At 41.0% G+C, this 20,732-nt stretch overlaps 1 long non-coding RNA gene across 2 annotated transcripts in view; it reads right to left on the minus strand.

Annotated features, from left to right (window-relative positions):
* Positions 1 to 5,454: 5,454 nt before the first annotated feature.
* The window catches only part of 9330199G10Rik (RIKEN cDNA 9330199G10 gene), a 41,521-nt gene continuing 26,243 nt past the window's right edge, over positions 5,455 to 20,732 (minus strand). The window contains exon 4 of one of the 2 annotated variants that reach the window (NR_131038.1): positions 5,455 to 6,808. This is a non-coding gene — a long non-coding RNA (RIKEN cDNA 9330199G10 gene). Of the gene's footprint in view, positions 6,809 to 8,376; positions 9,891 to 20,732 lie in introns of those variants that run through there. The other variant, NR_131037.1, reaches the window with a different exon arrangement.

The raw sequence follows: 20,732 nt of genomic DNA on the forward strand, positions 1-20,732 counted from the left end.
CTCCCTGCCACAAGAGACTGTATCCCTGTGGAACTGTAAACCAAAGTAAACCTTTCTCTCTTAGGTTGCTTCTTGCCATATTATTTTTATTTATGCTTACTTATTATTTTATGTGTATATACAAGTGTGTGGCACAAGCATCACACACACACACACACACACACACACACACACAAGTTGTAGAATAACACAAAAGAGTCTGAGCCCTTTGCTATCGCATAGGTCCAGGCATTGAGCTTAGATCATCAGGCTTGTGGGCAGGCACCTCTGCCTCCTGTGCCATCTCACTAGGCTATTATTGATTCCTAACTCCATAGTTGTAACCAGAGGACATGCTTTGTAGGCTGTTATTTAAAATTTGTTTGACTTAAATTGTGACCTACATGCGGTCTATCCTAGAGAATTTTCCAAAGGTAAGTGGAAAAAATCTTAATTTTTTTATTATGTTCATATATGTTCATGTGTGTGTGTGCATGTGTGTAAGTGTATGCACACATGCACATGTACTGTTGATTTACTTGGTTTATTATCCTTTTATACTTCTATCTGTATAAATTTCTGTAAGTCTTTCAGTTTTTGTTGCAGATATTGTTATGGTTTGCTGTTACTTTTTTGCTTTAATGGAACCTTTATTAATATACAACGTTATCCCCTCCAAACACTTTATTTAAGCCTATTTGTTTCTGATGTGTGCTTTTGGCATCCTTGTCAAACACTGAGTTGTTGTAGTTACACGCACTAACATTTAGGTCTGCTACTCTCCTGTAGATCTACATGTCTGGTTTTGTGTTAAAGGTAAGCTGTTTATTACTCTGGCTCTGCGATATCTCTTGAAATCTGGTATAGCACTCACTTCAGCATTGTCCCACAGAGAATTGCTGTGGCTCCTTGGGATTTGTTGTGGGTCCATATGAACTTCAGGGTTTTTTTCCTATTTCCCTAAAGAATGCCATAGGGATTTTGATTGTTAAAACAAATAAATCTCTAAATATCTCGTTAGGATGGTTATTTTCACATTTTTAAAATTTATTTATTTATTTATTTATTTATTACACTCCAGATTTTATTCCCCTCCCAGTCCACCCTCTGACTCTTCCACACCCCATACCTGCCCCCAACCCTGTCTCTGTGAGGATGTCCCCACCCACATGCCCACCCCACCAGACTTCTAAACTTCCTAGGGCGTTTAGTCTCTTGAGGGTTAGTTGCATTTTCTCTGACTGAACCCAGACCCGGCAGTCCTCTGTTGTATATGTGTTGGGGGGTGTGTGTCTCATATCAGATGATATATGCTGTCTGGTTGGTGGTCCAGTATTTGAGAGATCTCAGGAGGTTCAGATTAATTGAGACTGCTGATCTCAATTACAGGGTCTCCTACAGGGTCGCCCTCTTTCTCAGTTTCTTTCAGCCTTCCCTAATTCAACAACAGGGGTCAGCTGCTTCTGTCCATTGGTTGGGTGCAAATACCTGCATCTGTCTCTTTCAGCTGCTTGTTGGGTCTTTCGGAGGGCAATTATGCTAGGTCCCTTTTTGTGAGCACTCCATAGCCTCAGTAATAGTGTCAGGCCTTGGGACCTGCCCTTGAGCTAGATCCCACCTTGGGCCTGTCTCTGGACCTTCTTTTCGTCAGGCTCCTCTCCATTTCCATCCCTTCAGTTTTTTCAGACAGGAACAATTATGGGTCAGAGTTTTGACTGTGGGATGGCAACCCTCTCTCTTTCACTTGATGCCCTGTCTTCCTGCTGGAGGTGGTCTCTATAAGTTCCCTTTCCCCAATGTAGGGCATTTCATCTAATGTCCCTTCCTTTGAGTCCTGAGAATCTCTCCCCTCCCATTTCTCTGGTGCATTCTGGAGTGCCCCCCCCCCCCCAACTTCCTACTTCCTGAGGTTGCCTTTTCCATTCTTTTTGCTGAGGGATAGATGCTGCTTTAAGTTAAACCCTAAGAAGGATTTTTAGCAACATATATTCCCCAGAATCTCGAACTATAAAAAAATGATATAAATGTGTAAAAAAACAGTGGATATATACTTTAGTTAAAATGATTTCATCATTTAACTCATGACCTTAGCTGGTTTTTCTAAAGGCTATTATATTTCTGTTTTTCTTGCATTCAAAGTTTGCTCAGATTTTCTACATTTAACAACTGTTGGATCTTAATTATATTTTGTCATCAGTTCTTAGACTCAGCTAAATTTTTCTTTTTAATATTTCAAACAAAGATACCTTGATCAAATAGAACAATATATGAAAGTAATACTAAATTTAAATCAGGGAGAACTTATCTTGGTACTTCAATAGTAGTTTCTCACAAAATAATTTTTCTAGTATTCAGTTTATGCATGTTGACTTATGTTGCGAATTAAGTTCAATCTCATTTGTTTTATTCCTTTTTGATATAATTTTATTTTTTTATTTGAAAACTATTCTGGGTTTATAAAGTTATTTGAAAGTAGTTCACTTCACACTGGCTTTGTATAACACTTATTTCAAAAGAACACAGCTAAGTTTGAAAGAGGGAAATTTTTATGTATGTAAACAAAACAGGAACATGAAGCTAAAGTAATGAGTAGGATAGCAAATGAGTAGGCTGCCAGCCTTGAGCAGGCTAAATAGACCTTAAGTGCTTGCCAAGGTTAGACCTTACAACCCAGGTGGAGTCAATTTCCTACAGGACTAGGCTGCCCACTGAGCTTGCTTTGCAACACAATGCAGCTGAAACAAAGCAACATAATTCAGCTAAAACAAAGGATGGGTCTATGGGCTCTCTCTATAAACACGTGTTGAATATTAAGTTTTGAGCCTTGATCAGAAAATTTTGTCTTAGTTTCATCCTTCTCTCCCACCCCGTCCTTTTCATTTCCAACACCCCCTTTCAGGTAACCCAGTTCATCCATGGCTGCTGGATGGACACAGCAAAGCAGAATTTTTTCCAAGATCTAAAAAGAACACTAAACTATTGATATTTGAGTAGTAACTATTTTGGGATTTGATAGTAATGTACTAAGATAATCAGGAAGTCATAAGGTTCGTGGAGTAGGTAGAAGAGCCGAAAACATATTATGAAGTAAGTCAGAGAGAAAAATGAAATTCCAATAGTCACTAGTATCAACTTGTATAATTAAATTCACTCTTTTGGACACTGATACCAGAGTAATGCTGAGAAATTGTTTGGTACTGCATGCCATTTTCAGAAACTGTAAACTGCATGTATCACTTTTCAACAGTAATTTGCCATGAGGAATAAGTAAGCATGCACTCATATTTTCTTCTTCTCCTCCCTCCTCCTCCTCTTACCTTTTGGATTCATATCGACCCTGGGGGCAGATAATCTTCAGTTTGAATCTTGGTATTTTATGTAACACAATGATGAAATGTTATATTGTTTAGATAGACAACAAAATACATGGCTATAAAAGTTGTCTGGAAAGTGCAGGAAAGGGCCATGCACTGCTACTGGGAAAGGGAAATTGCTGTCTGGGCTCATGAGCTGGCATGCATGCTGGATGGCTTCCGTGGTTTTTTCTGTTGTTGAAAAAGCCAGAGAAAAGACTAACATGGGTTCTGCAGTCTCTACCACAATGAGGAAGATGATAAGAGTAGTTAGGTGGGTGTTTTGCTTGTGTGTTGCCCCTCTAGAACATTAAATTACTATCCAGACTGTCTAAATTATTAATCATTTAAACATGGACAACCTAATTTGGTATGTCTTGGGCTTTTATACAGCTTGCTATTAATGCAAAGAGATAGCCCTTATATCTTCCAAATTATGATATTTAAACCATAGTGATCAATGGCATAGAAAGTAAATGCCTCTTGTAATGTTGTATGTTATATGCATTTATAGGGTGTTCATAGAAAAATAGTGCTAGATTAACTACATTTTTTTTTTCAATCAGAGGATCTTGCATGAAGGATGGATACCCTTTCAAATAATGAAAATGAATGGTAACAATAGCTTTGGTCGCTGATGCAGGTAGCACTGGGAATCAGAGATGCAGGTAGCACTGGGAATCAGAGATGCAGGTAGCACTGGGAATCAGAGATGCAGGTAGCACTGGGAATCAGAGATGCAGGTAGCACTGGGAATCAGAGATGCAGGTAGCACTGGGAATCAGAAGCAGGTAGCACTGGGAATCAGAGATGCAGGTAGCACTGGGAATCAGAGATGCAGGTAGCACTGGGAATCAGAAGCAGGTAGCACTGGGAATCAGAGATGCAGGTAGCACTGGGAATCAGAGATGCAGGTAGCACTGGGAATCAGAGATGCAGGTAGCACTGGGAATCAGAGATGCAGGTAGCACTGGGAATCAGAGATGCAGGTAGCACTGGGAATCAGAAGCAGGTAGCACTGGGAATCAGAGATGCAGGTAGCACTGGGAATCAGAGATGCAGGTAGCACTGGGAATCAGAGATGCAGGTAGCACTGGGAATCAGAGATGCAGGTAGCACTGGGAATCAGAGATGCAGGTAGCACTGGGAATCAGAGATGCAGGTAGCACTGGGAATCAGAGATGCAGGTAGCACTGGGAATCAGAAGCAGGCATCACAACTTGTCTTTTTTCCTTGCACCTGTTTCTGTTTATTTTTGAAGAGCTAAAGGAGACACACGCTAAAGAAAAACTGTGCCTTTAAAAGACACAAGGATGAAACCCAGACTTTGGGAATACCAGGAAATAGTGTTCTCTTTAGGAAGAGAGGCGTTCTCTAAGTCTCCCAGAGGAAAATAGTGGGATCAAAGGCGCATCCTTCACATCAGTGAACTCAAAGTTCCTATCACAGGTCTCATTGTGTGCATTGGGGGAGGTACATATGCATGACTATACAAGTGTGTGTGTGTGTGTGTGTGTGTGTGTGTGTGTGTGTGTGTGTGTGAACAAGTGTGAGAAGGCTAGAGAACAGACCAAAAAAAAACTCGGGTGTGATTCTTAGGCACCATTCATACTGATTTAGGCAGCATTTTTTTGTTTGTTTGTTGTTTTGGTTGTTTTGTTTTTTAAACTGACCTAGGATTCACTAAGTAAGCCAGAAGAAGTTCCAGGGACCCACATGACTCCACCTCCCTGGCTCTGGAGTTGCACTCTACACATCCATGGCCTAGAGTTTGTTCCTTTGTCTGCTTGCTTTTGTTTTTCTTTGGTTCTGGATAATTGAACTCAGGTCTTTGGGCTTGCAAGACAATCACTTTACCAACTGAGCTACCTCCTCAATCCCACAATTTTATTATAAAAAGGGTAAGGGCCTAAATATCACTAAAAGATTTAATCATGCTTATACTGTGTTCTATTATGAGTGCATTGTTGCTTTAAATAGACTTCTAAAAATGTTTCATAAGTATGTGTGACATACAATCACTTGGTATTATTTTTCTCACTGTGGTTTGAACTTTTAAAAATTTACAAGTTCATAGAAAAGTGGTTTAAGTTTTATAGAGAACATTCTTGTAAACACAGTTAGAGTCTAGAATTAATTTTTATTATAGTTGTTGTATCACATACCCATTTCTGTAGTTCTGTGTTCACAAATCAGCTAATCCATTTTTACTGTTTTTAAATATAGGAGGCATATACGAGTTTTCTTTCATCAAACATTTTCAGTATTTATAGTATGTGTATGTGTGTACATATATACACACATATACAACTGTATATACATGTATACATATATAATTTACATATACGAGACACACAATCTAAAAAACAAATTTTTGTATGTTTCTTGTGTACACACATATGCAGGTGCTCAAGGAGGCCAGAAGAGGGCACCAGTTCCTCTGGAGCTTGCACTGCTGGCAGTTGTGAGCCACCGGATGCAGATGCTGAGAACCCAACTCTGGTCCTCTTCAGCAGCAGTAAATTAAACACTGAGCCATCTCCCCAGGCTCCAAAGATGAAATTTTAAACAGAATATTTAGAAGAGAATTGACACACTCTTATCAAGATACAGAACATCTCAACCATCTGGAAAGTTCTTGTGCTCCAACCCCATTCCCTGCTCCATCTGGCCACACAATCACTGTTCCGATTTTTTACCCCCACCATATAGGAATGTTGCCTGTTCTAAATTGCATTCTAATGGATCAATGCAATATGCACTTTTCTGTGTAAATCCTCTTTTCACTAAGAATTATTTTTTGATATGTGTCAAGATGTGTTGTGCATATGAATGGCTTATTTATTTTTTAATTGCTGAATACAATTTCATTGTAACAGCCCATAATTTGCTAATGGACTATCTGACTATAGACGTCTGGGTCAGAAAATGTTCAGTATGTAACAGGTAGCATATTTGTAGTGAGAACACCACCACAGTGTGGGACATATGGACATAGGTATGGTTTCTTACTTGTAAAGGACAGACACTCTTTATTCTTCAGAGCGTTACAAAAGGAGGGCATACTCACCAATATTATAATAAGTCTTACTGGTAGATTTTAACGAGTTGTTTTCAGTTTTGTGTTCTGTGTTCCACTTGAAATAAATATAATTTGTTCCTTTCAATTCCTACGTGCATCGAAGATTGAAACAAAGAAAGTAAAAACTGACTTGAGTTGTAGTCTAACTTCCCTAAACTCAATGGGAAGAGCAAAAATGTATGTGCTTGGCTGGACAAGCCACCACAGGCTTCTCCCCCACAGCAGTCCTGTCAAGTCACTAAAGTGCTGTCTGCAGAGAGACATCTTGCAAGAACTCTTCTGCAACTGACATTCAGACTGGAGTCTTGTGCATGAATGTAAGAAATGGCCTCATAAAATCTCCCATGGTTAGTTTTTTTTTTTTCTTCTTTTTTTTCAGAAAGATTCTTGATTCCTAAGGAGAAGAGAGTGAAGAAAAACGAAAGCATGTAACTGAAGCTAATTGCAAAATCCTTTTTGTGTAAAGTGATTTTTTTTTAAAAGCGAGCTAAGTGCTTTGCTTGCTATTATCAGCAAAGCCATATGAGTTTCACAGGTAGGCTCCAGCTTCACAGCTAGCATGGGAAGAGTCAGGTAATTCGACCCAGCAGAAATCACAGAGCTTACTATTCAAAAATCAAAACTTCTGTGTAGTGATTTGTAAACCTACATTCTCTCCAGTCTCTTCTGAAGCTCCTCACATATGTCATTTTTTTCCATTTTTTATTAGGTATTTAGCTCATTTACATTTCCAATGCTATACCAAAAGTCCCCCATACCCACCCACCCCCACTCCCCTACCCACCCACTCTCCCTTTTTGGCCCTGGCGTTCCCCTGTACTGGGGCATATAAAGTTTGCAAGTCCAATGGGCCTCTCTTTGCAGTGATGGCCGACGAGGCCATCTTTTGATACATATGCAGCTAGAGTCAAGAGCTCCGGGGTACTAGTTAGTTCATAATGTTGTTCCACCTATAGGGTTGCAGATCCCTTTAGCTCCTTGGCTACTTTCTCTAGCTCCTCCATTGGGAGCCCTGTGATCCATCCAATAGCTGACTGTGAGCATCCACTTCTGTGTTTGCTAGGCCCCGGCATAGTCTCACAAGAGACAGCTACATCTGGGTCCTTTCAATAAAATCTTGCTAGTGTATGCAATGGTGTCAGCGTTTGGGTGCTGATTATGGGGTGGAACATATGTCATTTTGCTACAAACACTGATGACTTTTCATTAAAATTTGTGGCAAGGAGCCTGGGACTCTTATGGAAGAATAGGAGGAAGGATTGCAGGCCCTGGAGTGGATAGGAACCTCACAGGAAGACCAACAGAGTCAACTAACCTGGACCCTTGGGGGCTCTCAGAGATTGAAACACCAACCAAAGAACATATACTGGCTGAACCTAGGCCTCCCCACACATATGTAGCAGATGTGCAGCTTGGTCTTCATGTGGGTCCCAAACAAATTGAACAGGGGCTATCCCAAAAGCTGTTGCCTATGCATGCGATATATTCTACTTAGCTGGGCTGCCTTGTCTGGCCTCAGTGGGAGAGGGAGCTGCTAGCCTCACAGAGACTTGAAGTGTGGAGTGGGTGGGTGGTGGGGTTGGGGGAGTATACCTGGCGGGGGGACCCCACCTGATCAGAGGAGAAAGGGAGGTGGGAATGGGGGAAAGATTGTGGCAGGAGGTGACCATGACAGTTTGTAAAGTAAATAAGTAAAAAGTAAATCATTAAAATTATAAAAAAAAAAAAAAAAAACTCCAAAAGGAGTCACCTGAAGCAGACAGTTAACTCAGTGGTATTTGGAAGGATTCTACAATGACCAAGTTTACCTGAATAAGCCTGTGTGGAGTGACAGAAAAGTGACACGGGAGGCTGAGCAGCTGGGCCTGAGCCTTTCTCCTTAGGCTGAGGAGCTTGCCTTCAGCTGTTCTTTTGTCATGCTTTCTTAACCAAAGGAAAGAGATTCCAGACAAGGCAGAAGTCAACATTTTCTACTTTTTATTTGAGACAAGCTTTTGGGAGGGGCTTAGACAAGACCACATGAGGGCTAATGGATACCACTGTGGGCCCCATGGGAACCCAGGGCCTCTGTCTGTCTTAATCCTTTGTTAGCCAAGGCACATTACAATGAGGGTTTGGTCAGTGAACTCTGAGAACCCCAAATAGTTTCTGGTCCACCATGGGAAGACCAAAGGGTGTAGAGCTTCCAGGTCATCCTCTTCAAAAAGGACTGTGGAAAAGACAGCCAGCAGAGTAGACAGAGTCCTGGACACAGAGTGAAATCATGGTTTGAATTCCCTGCTTAAGGCCTCTTAGCACCCCAACATTATGTGTGCATTTCTGATTCAGGTGGGAAAGGTACAAAACACAATGCCTGATTATAGTAAAACATTTTTCTGATTCTACTTTTAAGATATCCACTACATTAACCGACTCAGGCTTTCCTTGTGTGTGTTAGCTTGCTTATTACTTTCTGCTACACACTGATGAGTTGGGGAAGACAAAGGCCTAGACTGTAGAGTCCAGCAATGCAATGCCAGTAGGAATCCCAGCTCTCCAAATATTTAGTGTTGAGAATGGGACACCAACCCTTCCTCAGCTTGTTCTCACCTTCCTGTGATGAGCACATTTCTTGGGCTTATTGGGAGTGTTTAGCACATTGCTCTTTGTAAAGCACTTGAGGCAGCTCTGGAACTGTAGTATGTGGGGTCGACTTTACAGTTGGTGTTATTGTACCAGATGCCTGCTTACAAGGAAGGAATGCTTACCACAAGATGATGCCGTTCTGAAGGAGCCATAGGTCCAAAGGAAACCTTGGCAAGTTTGTATCTGAGCCAGGGTGTGTACCCTGGCTTATTTGACATTTGAATTAGTGAATCAATTTTGAAGAGCTACACATCACTAATTCTTCACCCAAACACATGCCAGGAAGCTCTCAGTCTGCCCAGGTAGTCTGGCTCTATGTCAATGGGCTCTCCTCTGAGGCAATATGATCAAACATGGCCCCAGACCTCCAAATGGATTGCTTCAACTTTATAAGCCACCTGAAGTAGTGTGGGTGTGGGTGCAGAAGAGCAGGGAAGGAGGGGAGATGTAAGTAAGGAGCGGTGAGCAGTTCATGGCGGGCTCCAGTGAGCTCCTCTCGCCCAGCACAGCTGTTGCTATAATTCTGTCTTCTCAGAAACACCATTCTCTCCAGCCCTTCCCATTGAGCCTCCCTATTCCTTTTCCAGATTTATTTCTCTTGGGGGAGAGATTAAGAATAATAAAAGAATTGCACAACTTTGCCTCCCTTTCTGCTGTCGCTAAAATTATGCTGATTTACTGACCACAAAACACCAGCAACTCAAAAAGAAAAGTCTGCCAGAAGTCAGCTCTGTGAGGGAGAATAAACACTAAGACCAGCCGGGGAAGGCAGTTTGAAGTCAAGAGGGCAGGTCACAGTTGGACAATCTTGCCAGTTCTGCCATTTCTCAGCAGTGGCTGAAGACCAATGCCTGAAAGCAAAGCCAAAAGCAGAATAAGGGGAGTTAAAAGGTGACATCAGGGAAAATACTTCTAAGATACACTTAAAAGAAATATTAGATTTTTTAAGAGAGAGGAGAGGAGAGGAGAGGAGAGGAGAGGAGAGGAGAGGAGAGGAGAGGAGAGGAGAGGAGAGGAGAGGAATCAGGCTGCACTGTTATCCTGTGGAGCTTCTTCAAGATACCAATTAGCTAGTTTTGACAGATGCCAACACACATAATATTCATGTATGCACACAGGTATAGACAAACAACTTTTGAGAAAAACTCATAAAATTCTGAAGAATAATTAATACGCTTCTAGTATTTCAAGAGATTGAAAGATTCTCAGTTGTGTTAATTTCCCCTAAATTCGATTACTGATTATAAATAAACAATCTCTGTAAAGATACCCAAGAAAGCACCATCAGATTGAGTCATGCAGCAATGAGAGCGAGGGTGCATGAGTTTGAGAGCAGACTCTCTATGGTTGAGCTCTGCTGCTTGGCTCTGGTAACTTGAAGCTCTTTCTTCAAAGCAACACCTACTACTAGGGACAGAGATTCCCCCCTCCCCACCACCACCAAACTGGTGCATTTCTCCTTGTCAGAGTCCCATCCTTGAATGAGTGCTCAAATATCTTGGATTTATCTAGTCTATAAAAAAGTCTACTGACTGGAGAGATGGATCAGGAGTTAAGAGTACTAGTTGCTCTTGCAGGGGACCAGGTTTGGTCGCCAGCACTCATATCATGGCTCACAGCCTCCTGTTTCTTCAATTCCATGGCATCTGACCTTATTGACCTCTACAAGCACTAGGCATGAGTGTGGTACATACCTATAAGTGCAGGCAAAACACTCACACTCAAAAAATAAATCCAAAGAAGAGGAGGAAGAGAAAAAAAAGAGAAGGAGAAGCAGAAGGAGAAGAAGTTTAAAGATGTCTTGAAAAGAAGAAAGTTCCAACAGGGAAAAACTGGATCAAGCTGCTAGAGCCTTTGAGGTATCCATCTTTCTCAGTGACCAACAGAGAAGTGTGGTTCTTCCTGTACATAAGCCAGGAGATAATGAAGATATTCCTCAAGAGATGGACTCACAGCTGTGTGGCTCGGTTAAACATGAATAGTGACCACTCCAGTTCTCACACCTTAGCCTCTGGGGCGCCACTGACCTGTAAGTGGTGCCCCATCCTTCTCCTAGGATCAGCCACATTTCTGAGTACATGGTAATCTGATTTATCACTGAAGCTCTGCCTGTGTGATGACTGACCCCCAGCTTCATCTTCAGTTTCTTCAAGGTTAAGCTCTTTTTATTCTCAAAGTCTGTACTTACAGTGCTCTTTGAAATATTACTTATTTCTCTGCCATCTAGCTGGTACTTTGGCTGACTCTTCCTCTTTGTTTTCAGAGAATCCCAGGTAATGTGCTGCCTTTGATCTTTTTCATGCCATGCCCCTTGCACATTGGGTTCAAGAGACTCTACACCACTGACCTCAGAATGCTAACTTGCCACTAGAAATTAAGGTGGAGCAACCATAAAATTATTTCTGTTACTATGTAATAATTGTACATTTTCTACTGTTATGAATCATAATGTAAATATCTGTGTTTTTCAGTGGTTTTAGGGGACCCCTGTGAAAAGGACATCTCCCACCAATGGGTCATGACCCATAGGTTGAAAACCACTGGATTGGAGAATCTTTGCCTTTTTCTTATTTCTAATCCCAGTGAAAAGGAATTAGGACAGGGTACTCTTATAGATTCAGTATTTACAGACTCTGACAACTAAGGAAATAATAATGAGATGAAATAGAGGACAGAGATGAAATGAAGAAGATGTGAGAAGGCTCTGTGCTTGTTTAGAAGACAAAAGAGTATAACTAGATGTCAACACAGTAAAGCTCCAAATCTGTGTTAAAGATGGGCGTAGAGAATGGCGGAAAAGAAACCATGATAACTACTTCAGCTTTCAAGTCATCAAATCTTTTCCCCTTTGTTGTCCCACTGATGCCCTTCATAATTCCTTTCATCTTGTGAGTTAGTATCTTACAGTTCATTCTTCAAGTTCCCGAAGGATGCAAGTGTTGCTGATGTAGTTAGGAGATCCTAATACTGGTGTATGCCTTTAGAAACAGACCAGTCAAACATCTCCACCTCCTCAGACCTAGCCCTTTCATATGGCTTCCTATGCTGTTTCATGATGGAATCTTTCATCTTTGGAGAATATATTTGAACAGCCCGGTCGCTGTTGGTGATTCTGGTTTGGTCCGTGTGTCACAGGGAGTTTCTTTTCCAGGTATGGTTCTGTTCTGAGTCTGGCTGCAGACTTTAGTCAGGAAGAGCCCCAGAGCCTGTATTTCCTTTTTTTTTTTTTTTTTGTCAATTCCAAGAACCATTTAGATATGTAGTGGTAATGAATTGCTAAATCATTTTGGAAACATCTAGAAAGTTTTGTTTGGGATTAAATGCATGACTTATGGGAAACCCTTCTCTCCCGGGAGTCAATGAAAACACAGTTTTCTAAGAGAAGTGGAATGATTTCTTAGCTCATTCTCTGTTTTGTTGTTGACTCAATCTAAGCAAGGTATAACTCAGCCTGTGTTGTGACAACCGCTAATTTGAATCAGATAATTCAAAACAATGATCAGGGATTTAGTTACTCAGCTAGCAGAAAAAGCCAAACTCAAGCGTTTGCACCAGTATATATAATAGACATTTCAACTACAGTGCATCTGCATGCTCCTTATAAAATAGTTAATTTAAATATGTTACTTCCGTAGTTAACACAGTATCGGGCCAGCATTACTCAAGGAAATAATAGTACAAGAACATTCAGAGTTCTCATGTTGAAGGGTGTGATGGTTTGTATATCCTTGGACCAGGGAGTGGCACCATCTGAAGGTATGGCCTTGTTGGAATAGGTGTGACCTGGTTGGAATGGGTGTGTCACTGTGGGTGTGGGTATAAGATCCTCACCCTAGTTGCCTGGAAGTCAGTCTTCCATTAGCAGCCTTTGGATGAAGACATAGAAATCTCAGCTCCTCCTGCGCCATGCCTGCCTGGATACTGCCATGCTCCCACCTTGATGATGATGGACTGAACCTCTGAATCTGTAAGCCAGCCCCAATTAAATGTTTTTTTTTTTTTTAATAAGACTTGCCTTGGTCATGGTGTCTGTTCACAGCAGTAAAACCCTAACTAAGACAAAGGAATAAGGGGAGTTAAGAATTTTTTTTACCACAAAACAGACAAGCATTCCGTCCTCTGCTCTACCCACACACCCAAAGGCACACAGTAAACATATAGTAAACATCTTTTCTGTTTTCTGTGTTTTTTTTTTTGTTGTTGTTGTTTTGTTTTTTTCCGTAAAGAAGTTTATGTGATATCGCACAGGGGCTGGGGTGGGGTGGGGGGCGGATTTTCCATAATCTTTATGATCCCCTCCATAAATAACTTCTGTGATCTGGATCAGAACTGATTTACATATAAGAGTGCCATTTAAGAAAATATTGTTCATCAAAACTAAACCTCATGCAATTTCTTGCCCACTGTGACTTTCTGCTTTCTCCAAAAGCAACTGAAAAGGCTGGATTCGGAATCCTGTCCTCAGCACTTCTTAGCTGTGTGACACCTGGCAATGCCACTTAACCACAGGGAGTTTCAGTTTCCTTCATCCTTCAGTGGAAACAACAGGGCTCTTTTGAGAATAAACCAGCAACACATGTAGCAAGTGTTTATCTAGTCATAGCAATTGGGAAGCTCTCATTAAAATATTTTAAAATGCTGTGGGGCATGTTTATATTATTTTGTTATTTTACTTTATTTTATTTGCAGTTCTTCTAGCATCTGCATTTACATGCCTTGTGCTGCAATTACTTTGTAACTTTTGGTCCTTATTAAACAGATATACTTTTAACTGCCATTAGCCTAACTGGTGTAGTGTTTCCTCAATGAGACCCCATTCTTCAGGAACATTTTTATTTGTTACACTCAACACCTGCGTAGTCTCTGGAGGCTACTCAAATGATGCATGGATAAACTGAAGGCAACCAGGCCCTTTAGCATTGGCCTGTTAGCCCAGCTACTCCGGAGGCTGAGGCATGGTTAAGTTAGGACATGGAAGCCTTGGAAATTTAGTGAGTTTCTGTCTTGGAATAAAAAGCTTTAAAAATGACTGGGGGTATAGTTCAATGGGAAAACAGTTTTCTAGTATGCAAGATGGTCTAGATTAAATCCCCTGTATCAATGTCACAGAAGCAGCATCAGTGATAACAGAATCAGACAGATGGGCAAGTCCATGAAAAGCTCGCCAGATGTAGATGATGGATATCATGAATTCTATAATAGTGATTAAATGCAAAATATCTACAGTAAACTATTTTAGAATATATTTTCATAACCTAAATAAAATACCTATATGAAAATTAAAGTTTTTCAGCAGATGTCACAAATACTTAATGAGAAAATGATTCTCTTCAAAACTGGGAATGAGCCTGTCCAGTCAATAGTATGCTCAAGTTCATAGTGAAATAGTCATTATGCTAAGGCTACCAAAAGAAAGGGAAAGAAGTGAGGGATGGGGTTGCCATCCCACAGTCACATCTCTGACCCATAATTGTTCCTGTCTGAAAGAATTACAGGGATGGAAATGGAGAGGAGCCTGAGGAAAAGAAGGTCCAGTGACAGGCCCAAAGTGGGATCCAGCTCAAGGGGAGGTCTCAAGGCCTGACACTATTACTGAGGCTATGGAGTGCTCACAAAAAGGGACCTATCATGACTGCCCTCTGAAAGACCCAACAAGCAGCTGAAAGAGTCAGATGCAGATATTTGAACCCAACCCATGGACAGAAGCAGCTGACCCCTGTTGTTGAATTAGGGAAGGCTGAAAAAAGCTGAGGAGAAGGGCGATCCCATAGGAGGGCCAGAGGTCTTACAGGACCCCCGAGATCTTTCAAACACTGGGCCACCAACCAGGCAGCATACATCAGCTGATATGAGGCCCCCAACACACAAACAGCAGAGGACTGCTGGATCTGTGTTCATTCAGAGATGATGCACCTAACTCTCAAGAGCCTGGAGGCCCCAGGGAGTTTTAGAGATCAGAGGGAGTGGGAGGGTGGGGGCATCCACCTGGAGACTGGGTGGGTTGGGGAGGAGGTGTGGGATGTGGAGCAGTCAGAGGGTGGATGGGGACAGGGGAGCAGTGAATGAAATATGGAGTGTAAAAAATAAATTAAAAATAAAACTAAATTAAAAAAAGAAAGGGAAAGGAATGAGATTTTGAAATGAAAAGTAAAAGCTAATTTCTAGTGTCTTCCTGTTCATGTGTTCTTATGTGAAAAATATTCACATGGCAAACCATGAGAAATTAAAATAGCAGAATTTAAAATATTTATTTTTTTTCCTTTTTAAAAAAATAGATTTTTTTCCTCATATAATATATCCTGATTACGGTTTCCCCTCCCTCTTCTCCTCTTTCCTTTCCACCTCCCCTCTCATCTGGATCCATCCCTTCTTTGTCTCTCATTAGACAGACAACAAACAGGCTTCTAACAGATAATAATAGAATGTAGCAAAAAATAAAGTCTAAGATAAAAACAAAAACTATCACAACGAAGAGCAAACCAACAGAAGGGAAAGTGTCCAAGAGAACCAAAAGAATCAGAGACCCACTTGCTCACACGCTCATCAGGGAACCCATAAAAACCGTAAACTGGAAGCTATACTATAACACAGAGGACTGTGTGCCGACCTGTGAGGGTCCTGTGTATGTTAACTCAGTCTCTGTGAGTTCCAGTGAGCTTTGCTCACGATGATGGAGACGGCCTTGGTTTCTTAGTGTCTTCCATCCCCTCTGGCTCTTAACATTCCATGTCTTCTGAGGGGTACCCTGGGGCCTGAGGGGAGGAATTTGATGGAGACATCCCATTTAGGGATATGTTCCAGGGTCTCTCACTCTCTGTGCCATGTCTGTCTGTGGGTATATATATTTATTCCCATCTGCTGCAGGATGAGGTGTCTCTAATTATGGTTGAGCAAGACACTGGTCTGTGAATATAGCAGATTATCATTCTGTGTATAAAATCAATACTCAAAAGATAGTAGTTCAGCCAGGCATAGTGATTCATGCCTGAAATCCCTGCACGTGGAGGATGTAGAAAGAACATTTCCAGTTTTTTGCAAGCTTCGAGTACAAAGTGAGACCCTGTGGGGTCAGTTCATTTCTATGTATCAGGAACTGTTAGAAAGGAAATGTAACAACTGCCTTTATAACGCAAAGAAAGCACGCTAACATCTTGCAGCTGGTAACCCAGGACAAATCTTAAGGCAATGGTTCTGGGTTTTTATAAAGACACCACAGTGCATTAAAAGAAATTAAAGAAATGCAAGCCTAAATTGTGTCATAAAATATAATGGATGGAAAAATTCAGGCATATTCATTCTTTCTAAAATATTGAAATATATACTCCGGTAGAAAAGCCAGATGAAGGTTTGGAGTGATGGCTCAGTGGTTAAGAGCAGTGGCTGCTCTTCCAGAGGTCCTGGGTTTCATTCCCAGCTTCAAGGGATCCAATGCCTTCTTCTGGCTTCCTTGGACACCAGACCTGCATGTGGTGAACAAACATAAATGCAGGCAAAAAATCCATACAGACAAAACAAAAACAATATTTTTAACTAAAGGAAACAAAGCCAAGATGAGAAAGTTAACGTCCTAGAAACAAGAACTCAGTGTGATGTAGCACAATGACAACAGTGTAGCCGTGGGACATCAGTGGGAAATAAGTTAACGTTTATTGAAAATAGGTCAAAGAAGCTAGGAGCTACCCATTGTAAATGGAAATAGCTGACATTTTACAATAAAACTGCTCACATCTGATGTTGTAGCACAGAGTACTAATTGCAGCTCGAAAGTACGGAGGAAATGTGCAGAGAGAGGCTCCACGTGCGTCTCTCTGTGGGCGCCTTGTTTCCGTTACAGTTTCAAGTCTGTGTGCAGAAACTGACGTTTACAGCTCATTTGAAGCTGGTTGTGTAGATGGCATTGTTGTGAGGAGATGACTAATTTGTCTAGATTTGGAGGCAAAAGCTAAGATTCTCAACGAGAGAAGAGGGACCATAGGCAAAAGGACATATTATTGCCTGGGTTGTGGCTTTTCATTCAGAATAACTTTGTTTAAATATATAAATAAATCTTTTGTGTATATGGAAAATTCTTGTAACTTCTAAAAAACTTTGTTAAGCTCTTCTTTAAAAACATTTTGAGCTGTATAACTTTTTAAAAATTATGTTCATATCCTTCTCTAGGGTGTAGCTGGATCTATCCCCACACTCCAGGCTTCTAAAAGGAAGCCCATATCTTGCACACCAGCCCATTCCCTGTGTTGACCTGAATTCTTTCTATATAAATAATTCCAACCTCTAGGCCTAACCCTGCCTACACATCTTCTTTTCTGCTTCAACGTGCTCCGTTTGAGAGACACTGAACTTAAAAAATAAAAGGAGTCACATACCCAGATGTTGCTGCAAAACAAACAAACAAACAAACAAACCCCAACCCAACCCAAACAACAACAACAAAAACAAACAGTGGGAAAGATCAAGGCAGCATCCCTGCTCCAAACCTACCAGCGCTGTAGAAATGGCCGCCAATGAGAATTACCTAGATGAACCCTAGGACACAGAATTTAAAAGAGCAACCATCATTTTCATCAAATAATTCTAGGAGTTTAAAGAAGAGAAATAAGTCAATACAATACAGAGAATAAATGCTTGAGTGATGCACAATGAAATACAAAGTTTTCCCAGGAATTGAAAATGAAATTCAGGAAAGAGATAGAAACTCTAGAGAGGACCCAACTTGATATGAAGACAGACTTGAAATCCCCAATAACCCAATTAAAAAAGGAAGGACAAAGACCTTCAGGTACAATGAATCAAGCAGAAGGGAGAAGAATGTCAGGACTCAAAGTAAAGGATGCAGACAAAGTAAGTAAGGAATTTAGAATTCTTCCTAAAACACCAAAAGAACATAGAGGAAAACTGGGATACTATGAAAAGACCAAACCTTTGCATAGGTTAGAAAATGGAGAAGAACACCAGGTGAGAGGCATAAACTTGAAACTCTGAAACTGCGAGAGGAAAAAGGCTGCAGTCATTCAGGAAGTGGTGCTGAGAGGACTGACAGGTAGTTTCACATCAAGGGGGAGTGGGTGGGTAGGGGAGTGGGGGTGGGTGGGTATGGGGGACTATTGGTATAGCATTGGAAATGTAAATGAGCTAAATACCTAATAAAAAATGAAAAAAAAAAAGAAATATGGATAAAAAAAAAAGAAAATCGCCCTGACAAAGGAAACAACTGTGAGTGTGCAAGTACCCACAGAATAGGAAAACAATTATTATCTTCTGCTAAAATGAAGAATTGATACCTAGAATATACAATACTCAAAGCCTAAATATCAAGGGATTAAACAAACCAACCAATAAACTACTGAAGAAAGGAACAGGAGGCAGTTCTCAGAAGATGAAGATTGGTTGCATAGCCCTTTCCTCCCAGGCTAACTAACGCCTTTCATCCTACAGGGAAACTTGTTATGACCTAAGGTATAAAAGTAAAGAAAAACATCAGGATACTTAGGACAGGATGTTTACAAGGAGGTGAAACAACAGAATGTTCTAGTGGGAGATGAAACACTCCGTCCTGCAGGAAAGCTCCGTTAAGATGGAAATAAATAAAGCTACGACAAGTCCCTGAAACTGACCAGATTCATCAGGCACAGAGAGGCTGCTAAGAGTCATTCTCAGATAAGCCCAAGCTGCCTGGGAGAAGCTGACACTGGCACTGCTTCCTGGTCAGAGTTGTGGCTGTGGGATGCACCCCCTCCCTTCCTGCTGGAGGTGGGCTGTAAGCTCCCTCTCCCTACTGTCTGGTATTTCATCTAAGGTCCTTCCTTTGAGTCCTGGGAGTCTCTCACCAGGTCTCTGGTGTGTTCTAGAGGGTCCCTCAACCTCCTATCTCCCCAGGTTGCCTGTTTCCATTCTTTCTGCTGGCCCGCAGGGCTTCAGTCCTTTTCCCTCACCCAATACCAGATCAGATTTCCCTACCCAACTCCAACTTTCCTCCCCTCTGTCCACTTTCCCTCCCCAGTCCCCCTCTCCCTCCCCACTTATGATTGCTTTCTTCTCTCTGCCAAGTTAGCTCGTTGATCTTTTTGAGTTCTGTAGACCATATTTTGGATATTCTGCATCTCTCTCTCTCTCTCTCTCTCTCTCTCTCTCTCTCTCCTCTCTCTCTCTCTCTTGTTAATAGCTACTTATTAGTGAGTACATACCATCCATATCCTTTTGGGTCTGAGTTACCTCACTCAGGATGATATTTTCTAGTTCCATCCATTTGCCTGCAAAATTCATGATGTCCTCATTCTTAATAGCTGAGTAGTATTCCATTGTGTAAATGAACCACAATTTCTGTATCCATTCTTCTGTAGTAGGACATCTAGGTTGTTTCCAGCTTCTGGCCACTATAAACATATTAGAACATGTGTCCCTGTGGCATGGTGGGACATCTTTTGGGTATATTCCTAAAAGTGGTATTTTTGGGCCTTTAGGTAGATCAATTTCCAATTTTCTGAGGAACCTCTTGATGAATTTCCAGAGTGGTTGTACCAGTTTGCAATCCCCCCAGCAATGGAGGAGTGTTCCTCTTTCTCCACATCCTCACCAACATACATTGTCACCTGTGGTTAGCCATTCTGAGTGGTGTAAGGTGGAATCTCAGGGTTCTTTTGTTTTGCATTTCTCTGATCATTTCTTTAGGTGCTTCCCAGCCATTCAAGATTCCTCTGTTGTGAAATTTAGGTTTAGTTTTATACCCCATTTTTTGATTTGGTTGTGTTTTTTTTTTTTTTTTTTTTTTTGTGATTAGCTTCTTGAGATCTTTATATTTTTGGATATTAGTCCTCTATTGGATGTGAGGTTAGTGAAGACTTTTTTTTTTTTTCCAATCTGTAGGTTGCTGATTTGTCTTATTGACTCTGTCCTTTGACTTACAGAAGCTTTTCAGTTTCATGAGGTCCCATTTATCAATTCTTGATCTTAGAGCATGAGCCATTGGAGATCTGTTTAGGAAATTTCCCCCTGTGTCAATGAGTTCAAGACTCTTTCCCACTTTCTCTTCTATTTGATTCACACAGGTACTATCTGCTTAGTACCTGTGCCCCATTAGTCCTGTTTTGTCATTGTTACTTCATGTTTTCATATCAATGAATTTTTTCTTAAGCGTTGTGTTTGAAATTGTTGTTTACCTTTACTTAAAGTTGTGGATTCTTTATTTTTCTAGGAAAAGGAAGGTGACTTGTCTAGATTCTCTCTAAGACCCAGAACATTTAGCTTCAAAATCACATGGATTTCTTTTACTAATTTTTGAGAATATTGAACATCTGTACAATATATTTTAACCATGTACATCCAATATCTCCCCATAGTGTCCTCCACATGCCCTCACTCCAAAATTCATGTCTGCCAATTTTAGTTTTATTGATAATCCTGAGTCTAATTAGCCCACTGAAGTACAAAAATGAGTTCCCAGGATGCCCTCAGTGGAGAGTGGCTCTCTCTTTTTCAGCAACCATCCTTTGTCAATAATTATGGGACTTCTGGGGACCCTTTCCTATCTAGTCATTTTGTTTTTGTTTCTGTTTTTTTTTTTTTTGTTTTGTTTTGTTTTTTGTTTTTTGAGACAGGGTTTCTCTGTATAGCCCTGGCTGTCCTGGAACTCACTTTGTAGACCAAGCTGGCCTCAAACTCAGAAATCCGCCCGTCTCTGCCTCCCGAGTGCTAGG

Source organism: Mus musculus, chromosome 13, assembly GCF_000001635.26.
Source record: "Mus musculus strain C57BL/6J chromosome 13, GRCm38.p6 C57BL/6J".
Classification (NCBI taxonomy): domain Eukaryota; kingdom Metazoa; phylum Chordata; class Mammalia; order Rodentia; family Muridae; genus Mus; species Mus musculus.